The sequence below is a fragment of the Durio zibethinus genome, chromosome 6 (genome assembly GCF_047325235.1).
Source record: "Durio zibethinus cultivar Kanyao isolate XHJ-2024 chromosome 6, ASM4732523v1, whole genome shotgun sequence".
NCBI lineage: Eukaryota > Viridiplantae > Streptophyta > Magnoliopsida > Malvales > Malvaceae > Durio > Durio zibethinus.
Genome location: NC_143167.1, coordinates 13,972,796 through 13,998,884, shown reverse-complemented (window position 1 = coordinate 13,998,884; position 26,089 = coordinate 13,972,796). Strand labels below are relative to the sequence as shown.

The following is a 26,089-nucleotide window of genomic DNA, read 5'->3' as shown; positions in this document are numbered from 1 at the left end:
AAAGAGATATAGGTTTATTGGGTAGGCAAATTGAAAAAGAGAAGCCATTTAACTACCAAGGATCGAACAAAGCTTGATAAACATAAACTAAATGCTATAATGCTATAAAGGCTAATTGAAATGCTACATAAGATAGTTGCTTGCTAGCACTTGGAGTGGCTGAACATAAAAGAAATAAAAGAAAAAGTTGCAAGTGATGTAAATGAAGTGAGAACAACAAAATTGAATGCTTTTGAAGAACTTGGAAACAAACTTGAGTAATTGTGAGAAAAGTAAAAGTAAGAGAGCTTTGAAGAAAACTTGAAAAGAACTTGTATTAAAAAGTGAAAACTTGAAAACAAGAGTTTTTTAGCTAGTCTGTTACCCTAACCTAATGGAACTAGAAAAATACAAGAAATGTAGCTTAAAATTGAAAAAAGAAAAGAAAAAAAGAAAGTTAACAATAGAATGATTTACAAGTGAGCTAAAGGTGGCTATTTATAATACTAAGCTTTGGGTAAGTGGGATGAACTTAAACACTTTCATCTTAGCTAAAACTTATCTAAATTCAAAAGTAATCTTGTTTAGCCAGAATGAGATTGTTGACTAGATTGGAAACTTGTTGAGGTATAACCTTGTGTGGCTGAATGGTGAGCTTGGATTGGTCTATTTGTGCCATTTTTGCTTAGGCCAAGTCAACCATATTTGAATTTTGAATGGAGATGTAGTTAGGATTTGGTTGGTTTGAATTTGTCTTCATAATCCTTACTTGATCTCTTTCACTTGGCTTCAACCTTTTTTGAATTTTGAAGGCTTCTCATGCATCACTCTTCTTTGGCTTGGTTGAATGACATTCTTGCCTTGGGCTTTTTGGTTCAACTTAAATGTGGGTTGGCTTGGTGCCACATTTGCATGGATTTTGGCTTTTCGCATGCATGTTTAGCTGAATGTACATAAGCCTTTCGAAAAACATAGGTAGCTGGCTAGTCATGTAAAATTCTTTAGGCTTTGGCCAAATGACAACTCATCACCTTTTCATGGGTCACATAACTTTCATGCATGACTGCCTTTCTTATCAGCTTTACATGGTTTGCATGGCTTACAAGCATTTTTAGTCTAATTATCAAATTTTTTCATGTAAACATGAAAAATAAGAACTCAAACACATTAAGGTATAAAATGGTATGAATTCATAAAAATCTTCAAAATTTGAAGCAAAAGTGACCTATGAAAAAACATAATTTTTATTGTCATCACACCTCCATAGTTAGCTTTTTGCTTGTCCTTAAGTAAAAATTTGAAATTAATCGTGCTAACAACCAAAATGATGCATTCAAAGTCAATGTCTCATGGGTTTTCAATCATGTAGTATGGTATGATTTATAGATAGTTATAAACATAGATAGAACATAAGACTCATTCAAGAGAAAGATCTCAATTTCTTACAACTTTCATGTGTGTGAGTTTAATCTATCTCTAAGTTGTGCATGCTATCTAAGTAAAGAATTTGTAAAATATGCCATCACATAATAATTCAAAGATAGAGCCTACTTCATAAGTTTACTTTCCTCGTTTCTTCTCCATTAATGTAGACTCACATACTTCAAGATCAATAGGTTTGTATTGGCTTGTAATGTAAAGCTTGGGTTAAGGTATGATGAAGGACATTTAAGCTTAAGAACCTTTTGCTTATGCATTACTCTTGGATCTTTCTTGGACTTGAGAATGGGACTATTCAAGGCTAAAGTACCTTTTTTATTTGGAGTTCATTTTTTTTGTCTTCCTTGTAACTCCTTACCTCCCAAATATACCTAGTTCTCTTATTTTATCCTTAGCATCCATAAACATAAAGGGTTGGGTGAGAAAAAGATAGCAAAATCAATAAAAGGCATGGGTTTATTTGATGTGGGTAACTAAACAAGAAAATGATAATTGATTGGGTCAATCTGCATGTGCATAGGTTATACAAATAATAATAGAGACCTTTCGGTCAAGATATCATCCCATAAAAATTAGGTAAAGAATTTCCTAGGCTAAGTATCTATTATCACCCTATCCTTCTAAAGTTGATTCGATCAAAGAATCAACATGAAAATTAAGTTAATATGAGAAAATAAAATCAAACAAAGCCATGCATTATGTAAAATAAGTACAATAATAAAATGTGCAAAAATAGTAGCTAAACTAGAATGCAATGACATGAATCATGAATTAAAATGTAAACATAATCTAAGAGTGAAAATGACAAGTATTAAGAACAAGGAAAACAATAGCTAAAACAAACATAATTGAATGAACTAATTTTAACTAACTCTAACTACCTTCTAACTAACTTCACTTCTTAACAAAGAAAATCTAAAAATGATCAAAAATTAATCAAAACGCCTTGAAACTTAAAGAGAACAATAGCCTAACTAAAAATAAAAAGGAATTGAAGTGAGAATTAAAAATTGAAAATGCAATTCAAAGCAAAATTAAAAAAACCGAGAGTAAGAAGACAATTATGAACAAAAACTGCATGATAAACTAAAATGTAATTCTAACTCTAATAAACTTCAATTAAATGAAAGTACATTATAAAATACAAAAAGCAATTATTGAGCTAACTAATTAACTGTAACTTTCAAGTGGGAATTAGTCAACTAATCACAAAACTTACCGAAGAAACAAAATCTATAAGATGTTTACGAAGCATGCAAAAACTTATTCTCATGGAAAATTTTTAAATCCAATTCATGTAAACTGGATGAATATGATCTAACCATTGCAAAGCTTGAAAAAGACTATAAGAAACCTAAACTGAAGATTAAAAGCTAAGAAAAAAGTGCAAGTTTTGGTGAAAAATAGCAAGATCGAAACAACCTAAAAATCATGAACACTAAACTTCAACTTATGATATGGATCTAAAATGTGCAAAATGAATTAAACATGAGCAGGAAATGAAGAAATCATTGAAGGAACTAAATGAAAACTAATATGCAAAACAAAAATTGAAAGAAAATACAATTATTAACTAAAGAAAACTATAATAGAAACTATTTTACAGCAGTTTTCATTGAATCAAATAGACAAAATAAATTAGATCTAGAAACTTCTACTGAAAATGAACTAGAATTAAGCTAAGGCATGATTCATCAACAACTTTACCATAAAATACAACAAGAAAATCACTTCAAATAAGAGGGAAATCAGCTTAATGGAGTAAGAATCCAAACAGTGCACAAATAAGCAGAAAATAGAACATGATAAAAAAATTTCATCTAAACAACCATAAAAAACATTAAATAAATTGCAACAAAATGAAAATAAGCAAAATAACAAGTAAATATAAATGATCAAAGGTTCGAAGAGGCAAAAAAATCATGTAGAAGTGAGAGTAATCCAACCCAAACTTGTAAATCATGTTTTGAATTGCATTAACACCTGATTCTAGCTACAACTTGCAAGAATTAATTGGAACAATTAGGAATCAATTTGTAGTAAAAATTTTACTATGTTGTAGCCTAATGGTCTACAAAACTATGAAAGAAATGAAGTAAAAATGAGTACAAAATCAAGTAGTTTCATTCAAATCATTAAAGCTAGGTTAGGTGTGTGAATCCAAATCCAGATTTTAGATCAACAAGAAATCAAAAGAATTTGAACAATAAAAGAATTTGCAAAATTCATTGCCAAAATCTTAAAGAACATTGAAAAACACTTAAGGAAACTTAAAATTGCAACACAAATCAATGAAAAAAATTGGAATTAAAACTATTTGGTAAGTAAGAAAGTGTAAGAAAGTAAAATGTAGGAAAATGTAAAGTGCATAAATTTAAAGAACAAAAAATTTGAATCCTAAGCCAAAGTCCCCCTAAAATGGCCAAGTCCCCTTCTATTTATAGGTAGGTGAGTGATGAATTGAGCTTAAAAAAATCTCTCCAAAATTTTTACAAATAAGTGGTCCTCTAGAGCTTCCTTCATCCTTGCTTCATCACTTGTGCTTGGCTGTTTGGCTTTTCAAACTCCTTTTCATTTTGCAAGCCTAGTTCTCATGCATTTTGTGTTTCAAGAAGTCCATATTATAACCAATGAAAGCCTTCCAAAATGCCAGCTCATCATCCCCTTAAACTTCATTTGAATGCCAAAGTGTTAGCACCAAAGCAATGCACCACTTGAAGCTTTATAAAGTCACAGCAACAACATTTTCCATTGTAGTTTTGTCACCACTTGCATGCTTCATTCTCTTCATTTGGCTGCTAACAAGTCAAGACATTTAATGAACAAATTCAACATTAAAATTACTAGAAAGATTCTGGAAATTAAGCTTAAAAGATTCATAGAAGCAAGGATCAAGAAAACTCCCTCAAAAGGCAATATAGCTTATTTAAACTAGTTTAGGCCATTTGCACAAATTGCACCAAAAATCCTCAAAGTTGTATAAAAAATTTATCCAAAATTCTTCATTTTCTTTATTTGCACTTACACATGAGAAAAATATCATTTAGGAGTATTTTTGCCAAGAACCTCAAAGAACAAGCCAAAATATCAGGAAAGTTGCACTAAAAAAGAGCATGAAAATACTAAAATTTTAATGCAATCAAACCGCCAAACTTAAGCTTTTGTTTGTCCTCAAGCAAAACAAGATTGAGCAAGAATCATCATATACTCTCAATGCTTTATTTAACATGAATACCTCATGGATTGAATAATGGATATAACTAAAGTAAAATCATGAACAAGTGTTAATATACAAGAATCTACTTAAGCTAAGATCATTCCTATCTATAGTTCCACAAGCAAGCAACACTTCTCACACATCTTTACATGAACTCTAATAATGTTATACAAAACATGATACTTCAAAAATAAAGATCAATAAAGTGTGCTCACGTTCCATAAGTTTGCTTATCATATCTTTTTCCACTAATACAGATAGACACATGACCAAGGATCATTTAGGACTTTCATAAGCTTGTAATGTAAGGTTAGGGTCAAAGTATGAGAAAAATCATTTAAGCTCAAATACCCTAAGAATGCATTACTTGGTCTAGGATCATTCATAGTTGAGCTTCCATGGTACAAAAAGTAAGTTTGGCTAAAAAATTGCCCTCCCAAGCTTTGTTTTCGCCCATTTTTCTTTATTTTCTTCTTTGTTTTGCTTTTTCCCCACTTTATTGTTGTTTCTTCTTTTTTTTTCTTTTGCAAGCTAGCTTGATTTTTTTTAAAATTTTTTTCCCATTGTTTTCCAAGCTCCATCATTCCTCCCTAATAATGCATAGCTCACAAATGGTGCATGAAAGTCCTAATGCATATAGGGTAAAGGATCAAAAAGATAGGAAATATCAAAACAAAGGCTTGGGCTTGTAATGTGGTTTCAAAACAAAGAATAGGATATCATAAGGCTTAAATGGGGTGACTATGAAAGTATTATATCAATGTTTGCTTGACAAGCTCAAACAATCTAAAGATGGCCTTTATTATATCCCTAATCATGTGTCCTCTAATATTTCACCTCGAGAGATGATCAAAACAAATTCTAGAACATGAAACACAACTTCAAAGAGTAATGAAAAATAAATTCCATGCTCACATAATCAATTACTAGATAAAAATTGCAATTCAATGTTCAAAGTATCAACTCACAAATGGAAAATCATAATTAAGAATTCACTAAACCTAAGCATCATTTTATATTTCACATATATTCAATCTTTTCCTAAAGCTATATTCATTCTCAATCTCTATCTATCATTGGCTTCATAAACAACTTATTAAAGAAAGCATACTAATGATTCAAGTTACCACATGTTAAGCATAATTTCAGGCAAAACTCATGAAAAATTCAAAAAAATTTTAAATTTTGAACAATTTTCCTATACCTCCAAACTTACACAACACATTGTCCTCAATGTGTAAGCATAAAGAAATATAGTGCAAGAAAGAGGAACAAGGGAACTGCTCTATCAATATTGAGGCATGGTGGCCGAATCTCTCATGAATGCTTTGGCCAAACTAGTGCTTCTAGCTTTAAGCTCTTATTCAACCTACAAAATAAGGAAACAACTACACAAAAAAACTACATCAATATGTACAAAGAAAAGATAAGAAAAACATAAAAACAACAAAATAAGCAAATGAACAAAACATGAAATGTAAAGCTTTGGTTGCCTCTTAAGAAGTATTTTATTTAAAGTCAAAAGCTAGAGTATGCAAAAAAAGCTCAACCCTATAGGTTCATAGTGATTACTCCACATTTAACTCTTGAATCCAACCATTAAATGACCTCTCTCTTAACCATTTTATTAAAAATATGGTCTAATGGTGGATCATGTGGGTAAGTATGAGTGATAACTTTCAACCTCACACTTAGAAGGACTAATGTAAATGAGTTTCGATTTTGGAATCCAGTCAACCAATCTATCCTCAACATTAGTCATATTATATCCTTCTTCTATCAAATTCATACCTTCTTTCCTAGTATGATAGGTATGATTAAATTGAAATTTCTTAAAAACCAATGAATCAATAAAAAAGGATATCCTATCAAAATTAACTAAACCATCACTTTCCATCATAAAAGAACTATGATTAGCATGATCAAATTGAAATGTCTCAAAGCTCGGTGAATTTAGATCTAAAGGTTTAATAACTCTAGAAAGAGTGTCAGAATCAACTAAGGGCTCAACACTAGAAGGTGATGCAAATTGACAAGTAGAGACTATCAATATCTTATCATCATCCTCACTCAAATCCATGTCGTCTACCACATGACTACATGAACTCATCAACTAATCCATTAGCTACCTCTACCCTTGAACATTTATCAAAATCATCAATGAATGGCAAAGCCTTGAAAACACTAAATCAAACTTCCTAATCCTAAACTCACATGGTCAATTCCTCTTTTTGCACATCAATCAAAGCCCTAGTAGTGGCTAAAAAAGGTATCCTTAGAGCAATTGAGATCTCATGATCCACCACCATATCTAGAACCACAAAATCAATAGGTAAAATAAATTTTCTTACCTTCACCAAGGCATCCTCCCTAATCTCTCAAAGGGTTTTTCGTGACCTATTAGCCAACTGTATAGTAACTAAGGTGGACTTAGCCTTTCTTAAGCCTAATTTTTTAAAAATGCCCTAAGGCATCAAATTGATACTAATGCCTAAATCACAAAAAGCTTTATTGAAGGACATACTACCTATAGTGCATGGGATAGTAAAACTACAAGGATCCTTCAACTTTGTAGGTAATCCTCTCTGAATCAAAGATGTGCATTCACTAGTAAGTGTAACTATCTCATAATCCTCAAGTCTCCTATTCTAAAAAATAATGTATTTCATGAATTTGGCATAGGTAGGCATCTGCTTTAATGCATTTATTAAAAGATGTTAATGTGTAGCTTTTTAAACATCTTTAGAATTTTAAAAAATTACTTCTCTTCCCTTTGTTTCTCAAACCTTTGAAGAAAAGGAATGGAAGGTAGGTGGCTCAAATCTTGGAGGAGCAAGCCTAGATGAACTAGGTATAGCATTATATATAGATGTCTAACGTAATTGGGTAGGAACTATACTTTTATCTACCTTCTTACCTTTATCCCCCTTCTAAACTAGATCCTTCTCAAGCTCATCATTTGACTCCTCTACTACTAGATCATTGGAACCTACCTAGACTAGGCTATTAGCTATCTACCTTGAGGTCAGGTACTAAAAAGGGTAGCTAATTAACCTATCCAGGTCTTTAGGTTCTTAATAGATGTAGCTGAAACATGGTGTTTTGGGTCTGAATGAAAGAAAAGCTTCAGTTCTAATCATAGAACTTACAAAGAGCTTTACCGAGGGTTTCTTCTCTGAGGGTGGCATAGATGGATATTAAGATGTGAACCCTCTACTACTAATATGAGATAGGTTACTAGAAACCTATAAGGTGAGGTGGTCTAGTGTATTGAGGTTGTTACATGCCTGAAATGATTAGATAGACTAAACTAGGTTATTTCTCCAACCTAGGCTATATGTGGAAGCATAGGGGTTGTTTAATTGCCTAAGGTTCTATCTTATGTAATGGATGCACTTTAAGTGGTGACTAAGATATGACTCTCTTGGGTAACCTAGCCTACATACTTCACACAAAGCTATAGGACTTTGGGTGAACCTAGAATGACCAGGACTTGGCTCAAAAGATATAACCTTAAGATTCAAGGATTCTAAAGATTTGGCTAGAGACTCTACCCTAGCACTTAATGTTGTAAACTTATTAAGCATATACACGCTTGAAGCTTTCTTAGGATGTTGTCTATCATTTTACTATTGACAATTATTAGAGGCCATACCCTCCATCAAACCATAAGTACTGTCGAAGGTTTTACTCATCAGGGCACATCCTGTCATAGTATATAGAATGGTCCTAGTATTACATATCAACCCATTGTAAAAAGTCTGAATCTCAGGCCATTTTAGTAGTTCATGGTGTGGACACCTCTTCAAAAGCTTTTTATATCTCTCCCATGCCTCATACAAGGTCTTCGAGTCATGCTGTTAAAAAGGTTGTGATCCCATTCCAAAGCTTGGCTGACTTAGCGAGAGGAAAAAACTTAGCCATAAACTTTTGAACTAAATCATCCTAGATGGTGATGGAATTTGGTGACAATGAGGCTAACCAACTCTTGGCTCTTTCTTTAAAGGAAAATGGAAACAATCTAAGCCTAATGGTATTCTCAGTAGCACTATCATAATTGAAGGTATCACATATCTCCAAAAGGTCCCAAAGATGAGCATTCAGGTTCTCATTCATATGACCACTAAAGTACACCAACTATTGTATCATCTGGATTATTACAAGGTTAGTCTCGAAATTATTAACTTATATGGCTGGCCTCCTAATGCTAGGTTGACATCTATTAAGATTGGGCATAGCATAGTCTCTAGGAGCTCTAATTCTTACTCGACCATAGTGATGGTAAGATTGATTTGTCTCTCTTTTCTAAGCCTCCTAAGGGTAGTCTCAAGCTTAAGATCTAGAAGGATCAACTCATGTCTCCTAATTAAGTGCATACATGGGCCAAAAGAACACTATACCTAATGAACAACTCTAAAATGGAAACCTAAGTATGTAAATCTAAGGAAAATGAACAATAAGAAAAGATAGGCTATGTACACCTAAAACCAAAACCAATCCTAAGACTAGCCTTGTGTATATAAACTAAAGGTGAACCAATCTATAGAAGAGTATGGTGAAAGATGATATTAGCCTAAGAATCTTGACTCCAAATCCCTAGCAACAATGCCAAAAACTTGATTGGGTTAATCTAGAAGCGCACATGCCGTACAAGTAATAATTATAACCTTTTGGTCAAGACACGTCCCACAAAGATTAGGTAAAGAATTTTCTAGACTAAGTATCTATTATCACCCTATCCTTTTAAAGTTGGTTTGATCAAAGAATTAACATGAAAATTAAGCTAATCTAAAATAATAAAATCAAACAAAGCAATGCATTATGAAAAATAAGTAAAATAACAAAATGTGCAAAAAGAGTAGCTAAACTAGGATGCAATGACATGAATCATGAATTAAATGTAAACCTAATTTAAGATTGAACATGACAAGTATCATGAGCAAGGAAAATAATAACTAAAACAAACATAACCGAATTTACTAATTTTAACTAACTCTAGCTAGCTTCTAACTAACTTCACTTCTTAACAAAAGAAAATCTAAAAATTATAAAAAAATTTAATCAAAACACCTTGAAATTCAAAGAGAGCAATAGCCTAACTAAGAATAAAATGGAATTGAAGTGAGAATTAAAAACTAAAAGTGCAATTCAAAGAAAAATAAAAAAAACCAATAGTAAAAAGGCAATTATGAACAAAAATTGCATGACAAGCTAAATGTAATTTTAACTCTAATAAACTTTAAATGGAAGTACACTGTAAAAGAAAAAAAAACAATTAATAAACTAACTAATTAATAGCAACTCTCAAGTGATAATTAGTGAGCTATTCTTAAAATACACCAAAGAAACAAAAACCATAGGATATTTACAAAGCATGGAAAAACCAATTCTTGAGGAAAATTTTTAAATCTAATTCGCACAAAACTAGATGAATATGATATAAACATTGAAAAGCATGAAAAATACTACAAGAAAACCTGAATTGAAGATTAAAAGCCAAGAAGAAAGTGCAAGTTTTGATGAAAAATAACAAGGCTAAAATTGCTGAAAATCATGAACACTTAACTTCAACGTATGATATGGATCTAAAATGTGCAAAATGAATTCAACATGAGTTGGAAATGAAGAAATAATTGAGGGATCTAAATTAACAACTAATTTGTAGAACAAAAATTGAAAGAAATTACATGAATTAAATAAAGAAAACTAGAGCTAAAACTATTTTACAATAAGTTTTCACTAAATCAAAGAGAGAGAAAAAAATAGATACATTTACTAAAAATGAACTAGAACTGAGCTAATGCATGATTCATCAACAAGTTTGCAACAAAATTCAACAAGAAAATCGAATCAAATAGGAAGAAAATCGAATCAATGAACCAAGAATCCAAACGATGTTTAAATAAGCAAAAAACAAAGCATGATTAACAAAATTCATCTAATCAACCACCAAAAACATGAAATAAATTGTAACGAAATGAAAATAAGTAAGATAAAAGTAAATCTAAAAGATCAAAGGTTGGAAGAAGCAAAGAAATCACCTAAAGGAGAGATGAATCCAAGACAAACTTATAGATAATGTTTGGAATTGCACTGCCACCTAATTCTTGTCGTAACTTGCATGAATTAACTAGAATGATTGCGAATGAATTCGAAGCTGAAATGTACTATGTTGTAGCCTAATGAACTATGAAAATATGAAAAACATGGAGTAAAAACAAGTACGAAATCAAGGAATTTCAATCAAATCATTGAAGCTAGGTCAGGTGCATGAATTCAAATCAAGATTTAATATCAACAAGAAATCAAAGGAATTTGAGCAAGAAACATAAGAATTTGCAAAATTCATTACCACAATCTGAAAGAACATTGAAAAACACTTAAGGAACCTTAAAATTGTAACAAGAATCAATGAGAAAAGCTAGAATTAAAACTATTTGGCAAGTAAGAAAATGTAAGAAAATAATTTGTAGGAAAATATAAAGTGCAAAAATTTAAAGAACAAAAATTTAAATCCTAAGCTAAAGATGCCCTAAAATGGCTGGCTCCCTTCCTATTTATAGCAAAATGAGTGATGAATTGAGCCCCAAAAAGTCTCTCCAAAATATCTAGAAGTAAGTGGTCTTCTAGAGCCTTCCTTCATCCTTGCTTCATCACTTGTGCTTAGCTATTTGGCTATTCAAACTCCTTTTCAATTGCAGGCCTATTTCTCATGCATTTTGCCATTTCAAGAAGTCCATATTATATCCAATGAGAGCCTTCCAAAATGCCAACTCATCATCCCTTTAAGACCTCATTTGAATGCCAAAGTGCTGGTGCCAAAGCAATGCACCACTTGAAGCTTTATGAGGTCACATCAATTGCATTTTCCCTTATAGTTTTGGCACCACTTGCATGCTTCATTCTATTTATTTGGCTGCCAACAAGCCAAGGTATTTAATGAACAAATTCCACATTAAAAATACTAAAAATTTTCTAGAAATTAAGTTTAAAAAATTCATAGAAGCAAGAAGTAGTAAAACTCCCTCAAAAGGCAATATAGCTTATTCCAACTAATTTAGTCCATTTGCACAAATTGCACCAAAAATTATCCAAATTATATAAAAAATTCCTCATCTTTTTTATTTGCACATACACATGTGACAAATGTGCATTTAGGAGTATTTTTGCCAAGAATCTCAAAGAACAAGCCAAAATATAAGGAAAATTACACTAAAAATGAGTATAAAAATACTAAAACTTTAATGCAATGAAACCCCCCAAACTTAAGATTTCGCTTGTCCTAAAGAAAAACAAGATTAAGGTAGAATGATCATATAATCTTAATGCTTCATTCAAAATGAATACCTTATAGATTAAACAATGGATATAACTAAATTAAAAACAAGAATCTACCTAAGTTAAGATTGTTCCTAACTATGGTTCCATAAGCAAGTAACATTTCTCACACACCCTTGCATAAACTCAATGAATTTTGTGCAAAACATGATACTTTAATAACAAAGATCAATAAAGTGTGCTCACATTCCATAAGTTTGCTTATCACATCTCTCTCCACTAACGTAGATAAATACATGACCAAAGATCATTTAGGACTTTCATAAGCTTGTAATGTAAGGCTAGGGTCAAGGTATGAGAAAAGTCATTTGGGCTCAAATACCCTAACAATGCATTACTTGGTCTAGGATCATTCATAGTTGAGCTTTCAAGGTAAAAAAGTAAGCTTAATTAAAGAATCACCCATCAAAACTTTGTTTTTGCCCATTTTTCTTTCTTTTCTTTGCATTTTCACCACTTTATTATTATTTTTTTCTTTTGCAAGCTAGTTTTTTCTTTTTTTATTTATTTTCCCATTGTTTTTCAAGCTCTACCCTTCTTTCTTAATAATGTATAACTCATAAATGATATATGAATGTCCTAATACATATAGCATAAGGGACCAAAAAGATAGGAAATATCAAAATAATGGCTTAGGCTAATTGGTTTCAAAACAAAGAAAATGATATCATAAGGCTCAAATAAGGTGACTATGGAAGTATTATATCAAGGTTGGCTTAAAAGGCTCAAACGATACAAAATGGCCTATATCATTTCCACAATCATGTGTCCTTTAACATTTCACCTCAAGAGATGATCAAAACAAATTCTAGATCATGACACACAACTTTAAAGACCAATGAAAAAAATTTCATTCTCACATAATCAATCACTAGATAAAAATTGTAGTTCAATGTTCAAAGTATCAACTTATAAGTGGAAACTCATAATCAAGAATTCACTAAACCTAAACATTATCTCATATTCACACATATTTCATCTTTTCCTACAACTATATTCATTCTCAATCTTTACCTATCATTGGCTTCATGAAAAACTAATCAAAGAATGCATACTAATGATTCATTCTACCACATGTTAAGCTCAATTTCAAAGCAAAACTTAAGGAAAATTCAAAAAAATTTTAAATTTTGAGCATGTTTCTCATACCCCCAAACTTAAATAACACATTGTCCTTAATGTGTAAGCATGAAGAAATAAAAGCACAAGACAAAGGAATAAGAGAACTAACTACCTTATCAACATAGAGGCATGGTGGCCGAAGAATCTCCCATAAATGCTTTGGCCAAACTAGTGCTTCTAGCTTGAAGCTTTTATTCAACCTACAAAATAAGGAAACAACGACACAAAGAAACTATATCAATATGTAAAAAGTAAAGATAAACAAAACATAAAAATAACAAAATAAGCAAATGAACAAAACATGAAATGTAAAGCTTGGGTTGCCTATCAAAAAATGCTTTGTTTAAAGTAAAAAACTAGACTATGCAGAATACGTTCAACCCTATAGGTTCATAGTGATCACTCCACACTTCATTCCTAATCCAACCATTTAATGACCTTTCTATTAACCATCTCATAAAAAATAGGGTCAATGGTAGACCATGTGGGCAAGTATGAGTAAGAATGAATTTCTCTACAAAATCTTCAACTTCACACCTAGAAGGACTAAGGTAAGTGAGTTTCAATTTTGGAATCCAATCAATCAATCTATCATTTACGTTAACCGTATCATATCCTTCTTGCAATAAATCCATACCTTCCCTCCTAAAAGGAGTATGATAGGTATGAATAAATTAAAATTTCTTAAAAACTGATGAATTAATAAAAAAAAGATATCCCTTTAATATCAACTAAACCATCACCTTCCATCATAAAAGAACTATGCTTAGCATGATCAAATTAAAATGTCTCAAAGCTCGGTGAATCTAAATCTAAAGGTTTAATAACTCTAGAGAGAATGTCAAAATCAACTAAGGGCTTAGCATTGAAAAGTGGTGCAAATCGACACTTAAAGACTATCAATAGATCATTATCATCCTCACTTTAATCTATGTTTTTTACCTCATTGACTATCGGGAACTCTTCAAAATGAGAGATAGGGTACTCTAGGCGAAAAATATCATTAACCAATCTGTTAGCTACCTCTACCCTTAAGCATTCATCATAATCATTAGGGAATGGCAAAGCCTTGAAAACATTAAATCAAACCTCCTAATCTTGAACTTGCATCGTCAATTCCCCTTTTTACACATCAATCCAAGCCTTAGTAGTGGCCAAAATGGTTATCCTTATAGTAATTGGGATTTCACAATCTACCTCTATATCTAGAACCATAAAATCAATTGGCAAAATGAACTTTCCTACCTTCACCAAGGCATCTTCTCTAATCCCTTGAGGGTATTTTCGTGACTTATCGACCAATTGTAAAGTGACCAAGACGGGCTTGGCCTCTTCTATGCCTAATTTTCTAAATGCTTTATCAAAAAAATAATATAGTGCATAGGATAGTAAAACTACCATGATCTTTCAACTTCATTGGTAGTCCTCTCTGAATCAAAGATGTGCACTCAATGGTAAGTGCAACTGTCTTATAATCCTCAAGTCTTCTCTTTTGAGAGATAATGTTTTTTATGAATTTGGCATAGGTAGGCATTTGCTCTAATGCATTAGCAAAAGGGTTATTGATGTGTAGCTTCTTAAACACCTCTAGAAATTTGAAAATTTGCTTCTCTTTCCTTTACTTTTCAAACCTCTAAGAAAAAAGAATATAAGGCCTAGGTGGCTTGAGTCTAGGAAGAGCAAGCCCAGATGAACTGGGTATGGCACTATGTGTAAATTTCTGAGTTAACTAGTAGGAACTACACTCTTATCCACCTTCTTACTCTTATCCCCTCCTGAACTATACCCCTTCAGGCTTATCATCAAACTCCTCTACTACTGCATCCTTGGAACCTACTTAGACTAGGCCACCAGCTATCTACCTCCCACTTTTAATTGTAACAACTTTGCATTACTCTTTCCTTTCCCTAATAAGGTTAACTTCTATGCTACTAGGTATATTGCCTTAAGGTCAGAGAACTAAGAAAGGTAGCTAATGGATCTATCTAGGTCTTTAGGTTCTTTAGAGACGTAGTCTGGTTTTGAAACATAGTATTCTGGGTCTTAATTAAATAAGCCTAGGTTTTAATCATGAAACATACAAGATCTTTTACTGAGGGTTTCTTTTCGAATGATGGCACAGATGGATATTAAGATGTGACCTATTATGGGTGTTGCTGCTATTAAAATGAAATAGGTTGCTAGAAACTTACAAAGTAAAGTGGTCTAGTGTATTAAGGCCATTGTGATGCGTAAATGGACTAGACAGATTGAATTAGGTTATTCCTCTAACTTGGGCCGTATAAGGAAGCATAGGGGTTGTTGGACTACCTAAGGTTCTGTCTTACATAATGGATACTTTCTAAGAGGTGACTAAAACATGACTCTTTCGAGTAACCTAACCTACATACTTCACTCAAAGCTATAAGACTCAAGATGTACTTAGAATGACTAGGACTCGACTTAAAGGATGCAACCTTAAGATTCAAAGATTCTAAAGATATGACTAGAGATTCTACCCTAGCTCTCAATGCTTTAAACTCATTAAACTCATATACCCCTAAAGCTTTCCTATGATGCTCTCTGTCATTTAACCATTAATAGTTATTAGTGGCCATATCCTTTATAAAATTGTAAGCACTATCAAATGTCTTACTCATCAAGGCATCTCCTACTGCAACATCTAGAAAAGTCCTAGTATTCAATATCAACTAATTGTAAAAAATTTGAATCTCTAACCATTTCGATAGTCTACGGTGTGGACACCTCCTTAAGATCTCCTTGTATCTTTCACTGCCTCATACAAGGTCTCTGAGTCATGCTATGAAAAGGTTGTGATCTCATTTCTAAGCTTGGCCATCTTGGCCAAAAGAAAAACTTAGCCATAAACTCCTGAACTAAATCATCCCAGATGGTGATGGAATTTGGTGTCAATGAGGCTAACCAACTCTTGGCTCCATCTCTGAAGGAAAATGGAAACAATGTAACCTAATGGCATCCTCAATAACACCATTATATTTGCGTGTATCATATATCTGAAAAAAGTCTCAAAGATGAGCATTCGAGTTGTCACTCGTATAATCACTAAATTTCACTAACTGTTGCATCATTTAGATGATTACAAGGTTAATTTTAAAGTTATTAGCTTGTATGGCTGGCTTTCTAATGCTAGGTTGACATTTATTAAGATCAAGCATAGCATAGTTTCTAAGAGCTTTAGTGTCTTGCCCAGCCATTGTGATGGTACGATCGATTAATCTCTCTTTTAAGCCTCCTAAAGGTAGTCTTAAGCTTAGGATCTAGAATGATTAACTCATGTCTCCTAATTGAGTGCATACATGGGCCACAAGAACACTATTCTTAATGAATAACTCTAAAAATGGAAGCCTAAGTATGTACAACTAAGGAAAATGAACAACAAAGGAAGATAGGCTATGTACACCTAAAATTGAAACAATCCTAAAACTAGCCTAGTGTATGTACACTAAAGGTGAAATAATCTATAGAAGAGTATGGTGAAAAACAATATTAGCCTAAGACTCTTGACTCCTAATTCTCGACAACGGTGCCCAAAACTTGATTGTGTCAATCTACAAGTGCACAAGCCATACAAGTAATGATAGTGACCTTTCGGCTAAGATATCATCCCCCAAAAAAGTAAAAAATTTCCTAGACCAAGTATCTATTATCACCCTATCCTTCTAAATTTGGTTTGATCAAAGAATCAACATGAAAATCAGTGAAATCTCAAGTGAGAATTAGTGAATTAATTGCAAAATACACCAAAGAAAGAAAAATGGTAGGATATTTACAAAGCATGGAAAAACTTATTCTTAAGGAAAATTTTTAAATTTAATTCATGTAAAACTAAATGAACATGATCTAAACATTGAAAAGCATGAAAAAGACTACAAGGAAACCTGAATTGAAGATTTAAAGCTAAGAAGAAAGTGTAAGTTTTGATGAAAAATAACAAGACTAAAACTACCTAAAAATCATGAACACTAAATTTGACTTACGATATGGATTTAAAATATGTAAAATGATTTAACATGAGCTAGAAATGAAGAAAACATTGAAGGAACTAAATTAAAAACTAATTTGTAGAACAAAATTTATAAGACAATACATGAATTAACTAAAGAAAACTAGAACATAAACTGTTTTACAACAAGTTTTCATTGAATCAAGGAGAGGAAAAAATTAGATCTACAAAATTTTGACTGAAAATGAACTAGAAGTGAGCCAAGGCATGATTCATCAACAAGTTTACCAAAAAATTCAATAAGAAAATCACATCAAATAAGAGGAAAATCAACTCAATGAACTAAGAATCCAAATAGTGCACAAATAAGTAGAAAACAAAGCATGATCAACAAAATTCATCTAAGCAACCATCAAAAACATGAAATAAATTGCAACAAAATGAAAATAAGGAAGACAACAAGTAAATATAAAATATAAAGCATTGGAAGAAGAAAATAAGTCACCTAGAGGAGAGGTGAATGCAAGCCAAACTTGTAGATCACGTTTGGAACTACACTACCGCTTGATTCCAGTCAAAACTTGCAAGAATTAACTAGATTGATTGGAATTGAATTTGAAGTTGAAATATTATTCTGTTGTAGCCTAATGAACTAAAAAACTATGGAAAAACAAATGGAGTAAAAATGAGTATGAAATAAAGGAGTTTCAATCAAATCCTTGAAGCTAGGTTAGTTGCATGAATTCAAATCTAAATTTAAGATCAACGAGAAATCAAAAGAATTTTATCAAGAAAACATAAGAATTTGCAAAATTCATTGCCAAAATCTGAAAGCACATTGAAAAACACTAAAGGAATCTTAAAATTGTAACAAGAATCAATGAGAAAAGCTAGAATTAAAACTATTTGGCAAGTATGAAAATGCAAGAAAGTAAAGTGCAAGAAAATGTAAAGTGCAAAAATTTAAAGAACAAAAAATTTAAATCCTAAGCTAAAGTCCCCCTATAATAGTCGACTCCCATCTTTTTTATAGGCAAGTGAGTGATGAATTTAGCCCTAAAAATCTCTCCAAAATATTTACAAATAAATGGTCTTTTAGAGTTTTCCTTCACCCTTGCTTTATCCCTTGTGCTTGCCTATTTGGCTCTTCAAACTCTCTTTCATTTGCAAGCCTATTTCTCATGCATTTTGTCATTTCAAAAAGTCCATATTATAACAAATGAAAGCCTTCCAAAATGTCAACTCATCATCCCCTTAAGGCCTTATTTGAATGCCAAAGTGTTGGAGCCAAAGCAATGCACCACTTGAAGCTTTATGAAGTAACAACAATAGCATTTTCCCTTATAGTTTTGGTGCCACTTGCATGGTTCATTCTTTTCATTTGGTTGCCAACAAGTCAAGACATTTAATGAACAAATTAAACATTAAAATAACTAGAAAAATTTTGGAAATTAAGCTCAAAAAATTCATAGAAGCAAGGACAAAGAAAACTCCCTCAAAAGGCAATATAGCTTATTGAAACTAGTTTAGGCCATTAGCACAAATTGCACCAAAAATCTTCCAAATTGTATAAAAAATTTTCCAAAATTCCTCATTTTCTTTATTTGCACCTACATATTAGACAAATGTGCATTTAGAAGTTTTTTTGGCCAAGAATCTCAAAGAATAAGCCAAAATATAAGAAAAGTTGCACTAAAAATGAGTACGAAAATATAAAAATTTTAGTGCAATCAACAATATAGGCTCAAAGCAAGGTGATTAAGGATAATTCATGTATAGGTTGGCATCAAAAGCTCAAATTGTCCAAGGATGGATTAAATTATTTATTAAATTAAGTATAGTATAGGATTTCACCTTGAGGGATGAGTAGGCAAATTATAAAGTAATACTCAAGGCTTAAATTTCTATGCAACTTTATACTTACATAACTTTTCATAAAGATTGATACATGTCAAAGGTTAAGACTAAAGTGAATAACATGAAAATTAACAATAAAAAATGAAGCATACTCATGACATCATCTCAAGCTTTCACTACATTCATACTTATCCAAAAAATCATACTTAAGTCAATTGTGATCATCTTATGAAAAGTTGACAAAAAAAGCAATATAATGATTGCAAGCACATCAATTTGGTTTGAAACTAAAGATTTTTAGGTATAACACATTTGAAGTTTTTTTTTTTTTTTACATAAAAGGGATCCCTCCCCCACATTTGGATTACACTTTATTTCTAATAAGAAAGCTGAAAGAGTTAAGTGTTAAGGAAAAAGAAATACTCCCCTATCTTTGTTCTGTTGAGGTTAAATCCTTTAAACTCTTTTTGGTTCCTTTGAATCCTCTTTATTCCTAATAAAAAAACAAGAAACAAAATCAAAGTATACCTATCTTAATGAAACAATAAAATAATTGAAAAATTGTAAAACTTGGGTTGCTTCTTAAGTAGCGTTAGTTTTGGTCAAGTTAGATGATACCTAAAATCTAAAAGTTACCACTTCTCTTTTCAGTGGTATTTCCTTATTTTGTTTTCTTCTAGCTGGTATAACATAAGCTGATTGGGTTTTTGAGTTTTGGCTTTATGGCCTATCTTTTCCTACTTGATTTTGGTATGGATCCCTATAAACTAGTTTTTTCTTCTTTTCTTTAAAGTGAGACATTCCTCGCACATCAACTTTTTCTCTAAGAATACCTTGTCCTTTGGCTTTAAAGGTGATTCTTTTATCTTTGAATCTTAGGATGACCTTATAATTATAAACATCAATTAAGGTTTTAAAGGTTGCTAAGAAAGGTCTTCCTAAAAGAATAGGGGCTTCTTTATCTTTCGTATCTAGCATTATAAAATTTACAGGAAAAGTATATTTACCCACTTTCACTAAGACATTCTATATGATTCCTTGTGGTCTTTTACTAGATTTATTTATGAATTGAACGCTGAAAGTTAGAGGTTTTAGTTTATCAGTTCTAAATTATAGAAAAATATTCATAAGCATTAGATTGATGTTGAATCATAAATCACATAAAGCTTCTTTAAAAAATAATGGACCAATTGAATAAGAAATGCAAAAACTCCTTGGATCGTTGATGACTATAGAATTTATAGCTTTTTATAAGTCTATTTAGCTTTAAATTTTTGAAAATTTTTATGAATTTGGTGCTTCAATGTGCAAAATCTTGATATGTAGGTTTTGGTCAATATGGATGTGAATACCACACAAACCATGCAAGAAGGTGGCCATGCATGAGCCATGCAACATTAAAGGATAACATTCAATCATGCACCCAAGGTATATAGCCGAACCAAAAAGTGAATGAATGATTATGATAAGTTTGATCGAAAAAAAGTTTATTTGCATGAGGACTTGTTTTAATCTCAAAAGAGTTTTAAGCTAAAAAGAACACATCAAGAAAGCAAAAGGTAAGAGTATGGCTCAAAAAAGACTCTTTTCATAAAAGGGTTCTTATTCAAGTGAACCAAATCAATAAGATATGGTCTTGGAGTCCAATTTGGTCGAGCAACTTATCTAAATTTCAAGATTATGTTGACTTGGTAAGAAAATAAGCATGAAAGTACAAATAGACCAATGAAAGAATTTCATTCGACCAACACTAGCTCCATCTTGTCCAAAAGTTCCCACATTTGGCCAACTTATTCTCAAGTTCAAGATTACATTGCAATCTCTTAAGAGTTTAATCTAAAGTAGGATCATTTAGATTTAATCCCTATTTAGCCAAACTAGTGCCATAAATAGCTATGCCATTTCATTTGCAAAGCATTTCATCCTCATTCTTCACTTGTTCTACTTTCTTTCTAGTTTCAATTTTTGTTAGTTCTCTTTGTAATTCTCTTTAGTTTATTCGGTTAGCCAATATTTCAAAGTTCTTATGTTCAAAGCTTTTTCTTAATACAAGTTCTTTTTATATTTTTATTCAAAGATCTCTTTCTTTACTTAACATGCACTATATTGTTTTTTAAGCACATTTTTTACTTTAAAATCTTTCAAGTTTTAGTTTTGGTTTTACTCTTTACATTCGGCCCATTTTATTTTACAAGCATTCAGTTTCCATTTTGATCTTCCTTTACTTTATTTTCATGTATAATCGGCTAGCCCCTATAGCTACCAAGTGAAAATTGGTTAATTTAGTAGTTAGTTCTTACATTTTAGCAACTTTACTTTTGCTTTCAATCAATCAACCTTTCAATCTATTTAAATATAAAGCTAGAAAAAATCTCTTTTGGTTCTTAGTTTTACACCCTAATCATAATCATCATGGGAACAAACTTTTTATCATCAATATGATTACTTGGATGTGACATGTGCACTTGCTAGCTTAAAAAGCAACAATAAAGTTTTTGGCATCGTTGTTAAGGATTATATCGGCGCTAAAAAACCAATATCAATAACATTTCTTTCCACTTTGTAATTTAGACTTCCTTTTATTTTTATTTGCTTTAATCTGTTTTAATCTTTTTTTTTGTTTGCATGTGCAGATCTTGAAGTGTTGATTTAGCTATACCTGATAAAAAGATCGAAAAAACACTTTGGCTATTAAGATGTGAGCAAATACCAAACCCGATCACCATGGTGACTGCAGTAGCTGAAGGTCATAAAACAATTAGGGACTATGCCATCCCCCCTAAAGGCTTTCAACCATCCATTCCAAAGTCTGCTATCTAAGCCAACAACTTCAAAATTAAACCTTTAAGCATACAAATGGTCTAAACTTCTATACAGTTTAGCGAACTACCAAATGATGATCTTAATCTCCATCTCTCTAATTTCCCTAAATTATGTGATATTTTCAAATACATGAAGTTTCTAATGACGTAATAAAACTAAGATTATTTCTGTTTTTTATCCAGGGCAAAGCGAACATTTGGATGTCTTCACTTCCCTTTTGCTCAATCACAGTGTGGGATGATTTAGTCTAAAAGTTCCTTCCCAAATTCTTCCCACCAACTAATATGGTAAGGATAAGGAATGAGATAACAACTTTCCAGTAATATGATGGCGAGACACTATATGATGCGTGGGAGAGTTACAAGGAAGTGTTGAGAAAATGCTTGCACCATGGACTTCCACAGTGGTTTCAAGTTTAAATCTTTAATAATGGGTTGGTTCCATCAACTAGAACCACCATCCATTCTATAGTTGGAGGAGCCATCATGAGCAAATCAGTTGAAGAAGCCTATGATTTGATTGAAGAAATCATAGCAAACAACTATTAATAAGGAGCTGATAGCGTATAAAATTATAATGATTTTACATGTTAAAATAGGTGTAAAATTTTAAAATTTGATAGATTTTGGTGCTATTTTGATGTTTTCTAGGGTTAAAGGCTATGAAGTGTGATTTTCGTGCAATCAATGCATGTAAGCATGCAAGATGTACATTCAGCCATAATAAGAGGATGAGTAGCCGAACCCCACTAGCACTAAACCACTAACCCATATAGCCAAGAAAATGTTTTACAGGAACAAGGATTCCCACCTCCTATTCAGCTAACTCAAAGTTCAAGAGGAGATAATGCACATTTGAAGAGTTTTGCAAGTACAAGGACTTCAAAAGCATTCAACTAACCTAGTTTCAAGAGGAAATCAAGCTTACATGTAATAAAGATAGAGTTTCAAGCAAACAATGCCTCTAGAGACTTTTAGCCAAGGGAGTTGCAATACAAGAATGACTCTTTTATTAATCCCATCAAGAGTTATGCTTTAAAAATGACTTTTTCAAGCTATATCTCCAAAGTTTGGATTAAACTTAACAACCTAGTCTTGAATTTAAGCGTTAGTTGAACCTATCAAGAAGCATGAAGCATGATGAAAGCTATATTTGATCCAATGTACAATATTGACTCGAAAAAGCATATTCGGCCAAGACTCTCAAAGCATGAAGAGCCTTATTTAGCCATGCTTCTCTATAGATCAAGATGAGCTTAACTTTAAAGAGTTTGGATAGAACTAGGAATTTGTAAATCTAATCCCCATCTAGTCAATCCTACCACTATAAATAAATGGCAATTTCTTGTAATCAAACATCCATCAAACCATTTTTCTCTTCTCTTTTCTTTTATGTTCTAGTAGTTTTTAGTTCTTGTTATTAGCTTAAGTGATAGATTTTCCAATAAAAATTATTTTCTAAATTTTTCAATATAATTGTTCTTTAAATTTTTTTCAATACAGTCACTCTTTTATTTTCAAGATTAAGTTTTTTTATAAGCTTTCTTTTCTTTTACAAGTTTTGGTTTAACAAGTATTCTAAGCATTCTATCTTTTGGCCATAGTTTTTTATGGATACAAACTTTTGATTTTTACATGATTTACTTAATCATTCTTTCTTTTATGCTTTACAAGTTTTGGTCTTCACTACTTATTTTAATTTTTAAAGTTACCAATCTTATTTCTTTTGATCTAGCATTCAGCCATAATCTATTGTTTACCAAGTGATAGTTGGTTAGCTAAGATCTAGGGCTATAATCATCCCCTCTTGATTTATTTATTTCCTTTTGCAAACCATTTTAAGTATTATTTACTTAGATATAAGAGACTAGCTTATCACCTTTGGTACTTGAATCCACCAAAAATCAATTATATGATCCTTGTGAAAGACGATACTATAATATTTATTACTTTATTACTTGATTTGATCTATGCACTTGCAAACATTGTGAAAATAGGGAATCAAGTTTTTAATACTGTTGTCAAGGATTACAACAGTGTTTTGATTCAATATCAATAAGGATTCTTTACTCTTTTGTAATCTAAACTTTTATTTTTATTTATTTTTATTTGCTTTTATTTGTTTTGATCTTTTCTTGTTTGTATACATAGATCTAAAAATGTTGACCTAGCTCTGGTTGATCAAGAGATTAAAAGAGCTTTTAGACGATGAAGAAAAGAGTAATTAGCACCACTTGTACTTACACTAATGGTGAATGCAAACAATGAGAGACAAAGAACATTGAAGGATTATGTAATCCCTAATGCCAATGGTTTCCAACCATCCATTTAAAGGCTAGCCATTCAAGCAAATAATTTTGAGATCAAGCCTTTAGTAACCTAAATGGTCCAAACTTCTCTATAGTTTGAGGGTCTACCAAGTGATAATCCTAACCTTCATTTATCTATTTTTTTAAAAATTGTGCGATACTTTTATATAATGGTGTTTTAGATGATGCAATATGATTAAAACTTTTCCCTTTTTCTCTTAGGGACAAGGTGAAAAGTTTGCTATCTTCACTACCATCTGGCTCTATCACAATTTGGGAGGACTTAGTGTAAAAGTTTCTTGTGAATTTTTTTCAGTTGCCAAGACTGCCAAGTTGAGGAATGAAATCACCACATTTATGCAAGTAGATGGTGAAAACATTTATGATGCTTAAAAAAGATTTAAAGAGCTGTTGAGAAAGTGTTCGTACTATGGTATTCCCCAATGGCTACAAATTCAGATTTTCTACATTAATCTTACTCCATCCATAAGAACCATTTTAGATTCAACTGCTAGAAGAGCCATTATATGCAAGACACGTAAAGAGGCCCATGAGTTGATTGAAGAGATGGCAGCCAATAATTACCAATAAGGTATGGAAAAAAAGGTACATAAGAAATATGCTAGTGTTTATGAGATAGATGCTTTCACTTCAATAGATTCATAGTTGGTAGCCTTAACTAAAAAAATAAAAGCTTTTATGAGTGTTATCCCAAACCAACCCTATTCACGTAATTCAAAACCCTTTTGTCTCATGTGATATATGTGATGGACCTCACTCTTGTGACAAGTGTTAATTTAGGGTAGAAACAATTCAATATGCCCAACAATCTAAGCCCACCTATAATCCTTATAGTAATACATATAACCCATTCTGGCGAAACCACCATAATGTTTCTTAGAATCAACCCAACCACCAACCAAAGCAACAACTACCACCTTAACCCAAAACCCTATAACCCACCCTAAAAGAAACTTAGTTTTAAAGAGATGTTGACCCAATTCATTAAAGCCAACAATACAAACTTCAAAAGTCAAGCAGCATTAATAAAAAACCTTAAAAATTAAATTGGTCAACTCACTCAAGTTATAGCCAATCAACCTATAAGAACCTTGCCCAGCAATATGGAGTAAAACCCTAAGAAACAAGGCAGTGAAGTATGCAATGATATATACTCATTTGAGGAAGATGATATGTATGAGTCTGATAAAAATGACATTATGGATGAGCCTCTTGTGGTAAATCTCCCTAGTTTTGTTAAACAGCTTGAGGTGGACTTTATAGGGAGAGATAATCTAATAGAAAATGATGAGCTACTGAGGTCTATAATAGAAATTTTTGAAAGTTTTGATCATATGGCACTTGAGTGCCCTAAAAGTATTGAGCCTTATAAAAAGATGGGAGAAAACTTTGAAACTAAAGAAAATTTTAAGAAGTATGAGGAAAATCTTAAAGAATTCATTGAGGGATTAGCTAAAGGAGGAGAGACACTCATATAAGTAGGAAAAGCACTTTTGGAGAGCATTAAACCTGAGATAGAATAAGAAGAAATCCAAAAAGTAGAAAGGCTATAATTAACCCTAAGAATGACCACTTAAAGGTAAGAATTTGAAATAGCACCACCAATAAAGCCTATCCCAAAAATACTAATGAAAGAGTTGGAAAATGCCATTTTTGTTAAAGATTGCAGTCCCAAATTTCAACAACTCCTTTAAAAAAGGTAAGAAGATTCATGGAGTTTCACTTTCTTATAGAATTGGACATTTAAAATTTAATGATACTTTTGTGATTTAGGGTTTAGCATTAATCTAATTCCTTTAAATGTTTATGTACAGCTAGGTTGTGTAAAGTTGAAGCCTTCAACATATACCCTTAAATTTTTTAACAGATCTGCTAAGAAGCCACAAGAGATGTTGGAGAATGATTTGGCGAAAGCTAGTAGGTATGCTTTTTCTATGGATTTCATAGTTTTAGACAAGAAGGAAAACAAAGCCCTTTCCTATTAGGTAGACCCTTCCTATTAACCTCTAAAGCTTTAAAT

At 31.8% G+C, this 26,089-nt stretch overlaps 3 non-coding genes and 1 pseudogene across 3 annotated transcripts; 2 read left to right on the top strand and 2 right to left on the bottom strand.

Annotated features, from left to right (window-relative positions):
* Window positions 1–26,089, bottom strand: part of LOC149518438 (uncharacterized) — a 72,481-nt pseudogene that overhangs the window by 15,633 nt on the left and 30,759 nt on the right.
* LOC149518442 (small nucleolar RNA R71) lies at window positions 8,420–8,527 on the top strand. The gene has a single exon (XR_016343419.1). It is a non-coding gene; the product is annotated as a small nucleolar RNA R71 (small nucleolar RNA).
* On the top strand, window positions 15,824–15,929 carry LOC149518441 (small nucleolar RNA R71). The gene has a single exon (XR_016343399.1). It is a non-coding gene; the product is annotated as a small nucleolar RNA R71 (small nucleolar RNA).
* LOC149518440 (small nucleolar RNA R71) lies at window positions 22,031–22,137 on the bottom strand. Its single transcript, XR_016343407.1, has one exon. It is a non-coding gene; the product is annotated as a small nucleolar RNA R71 (small nucleolar RNA).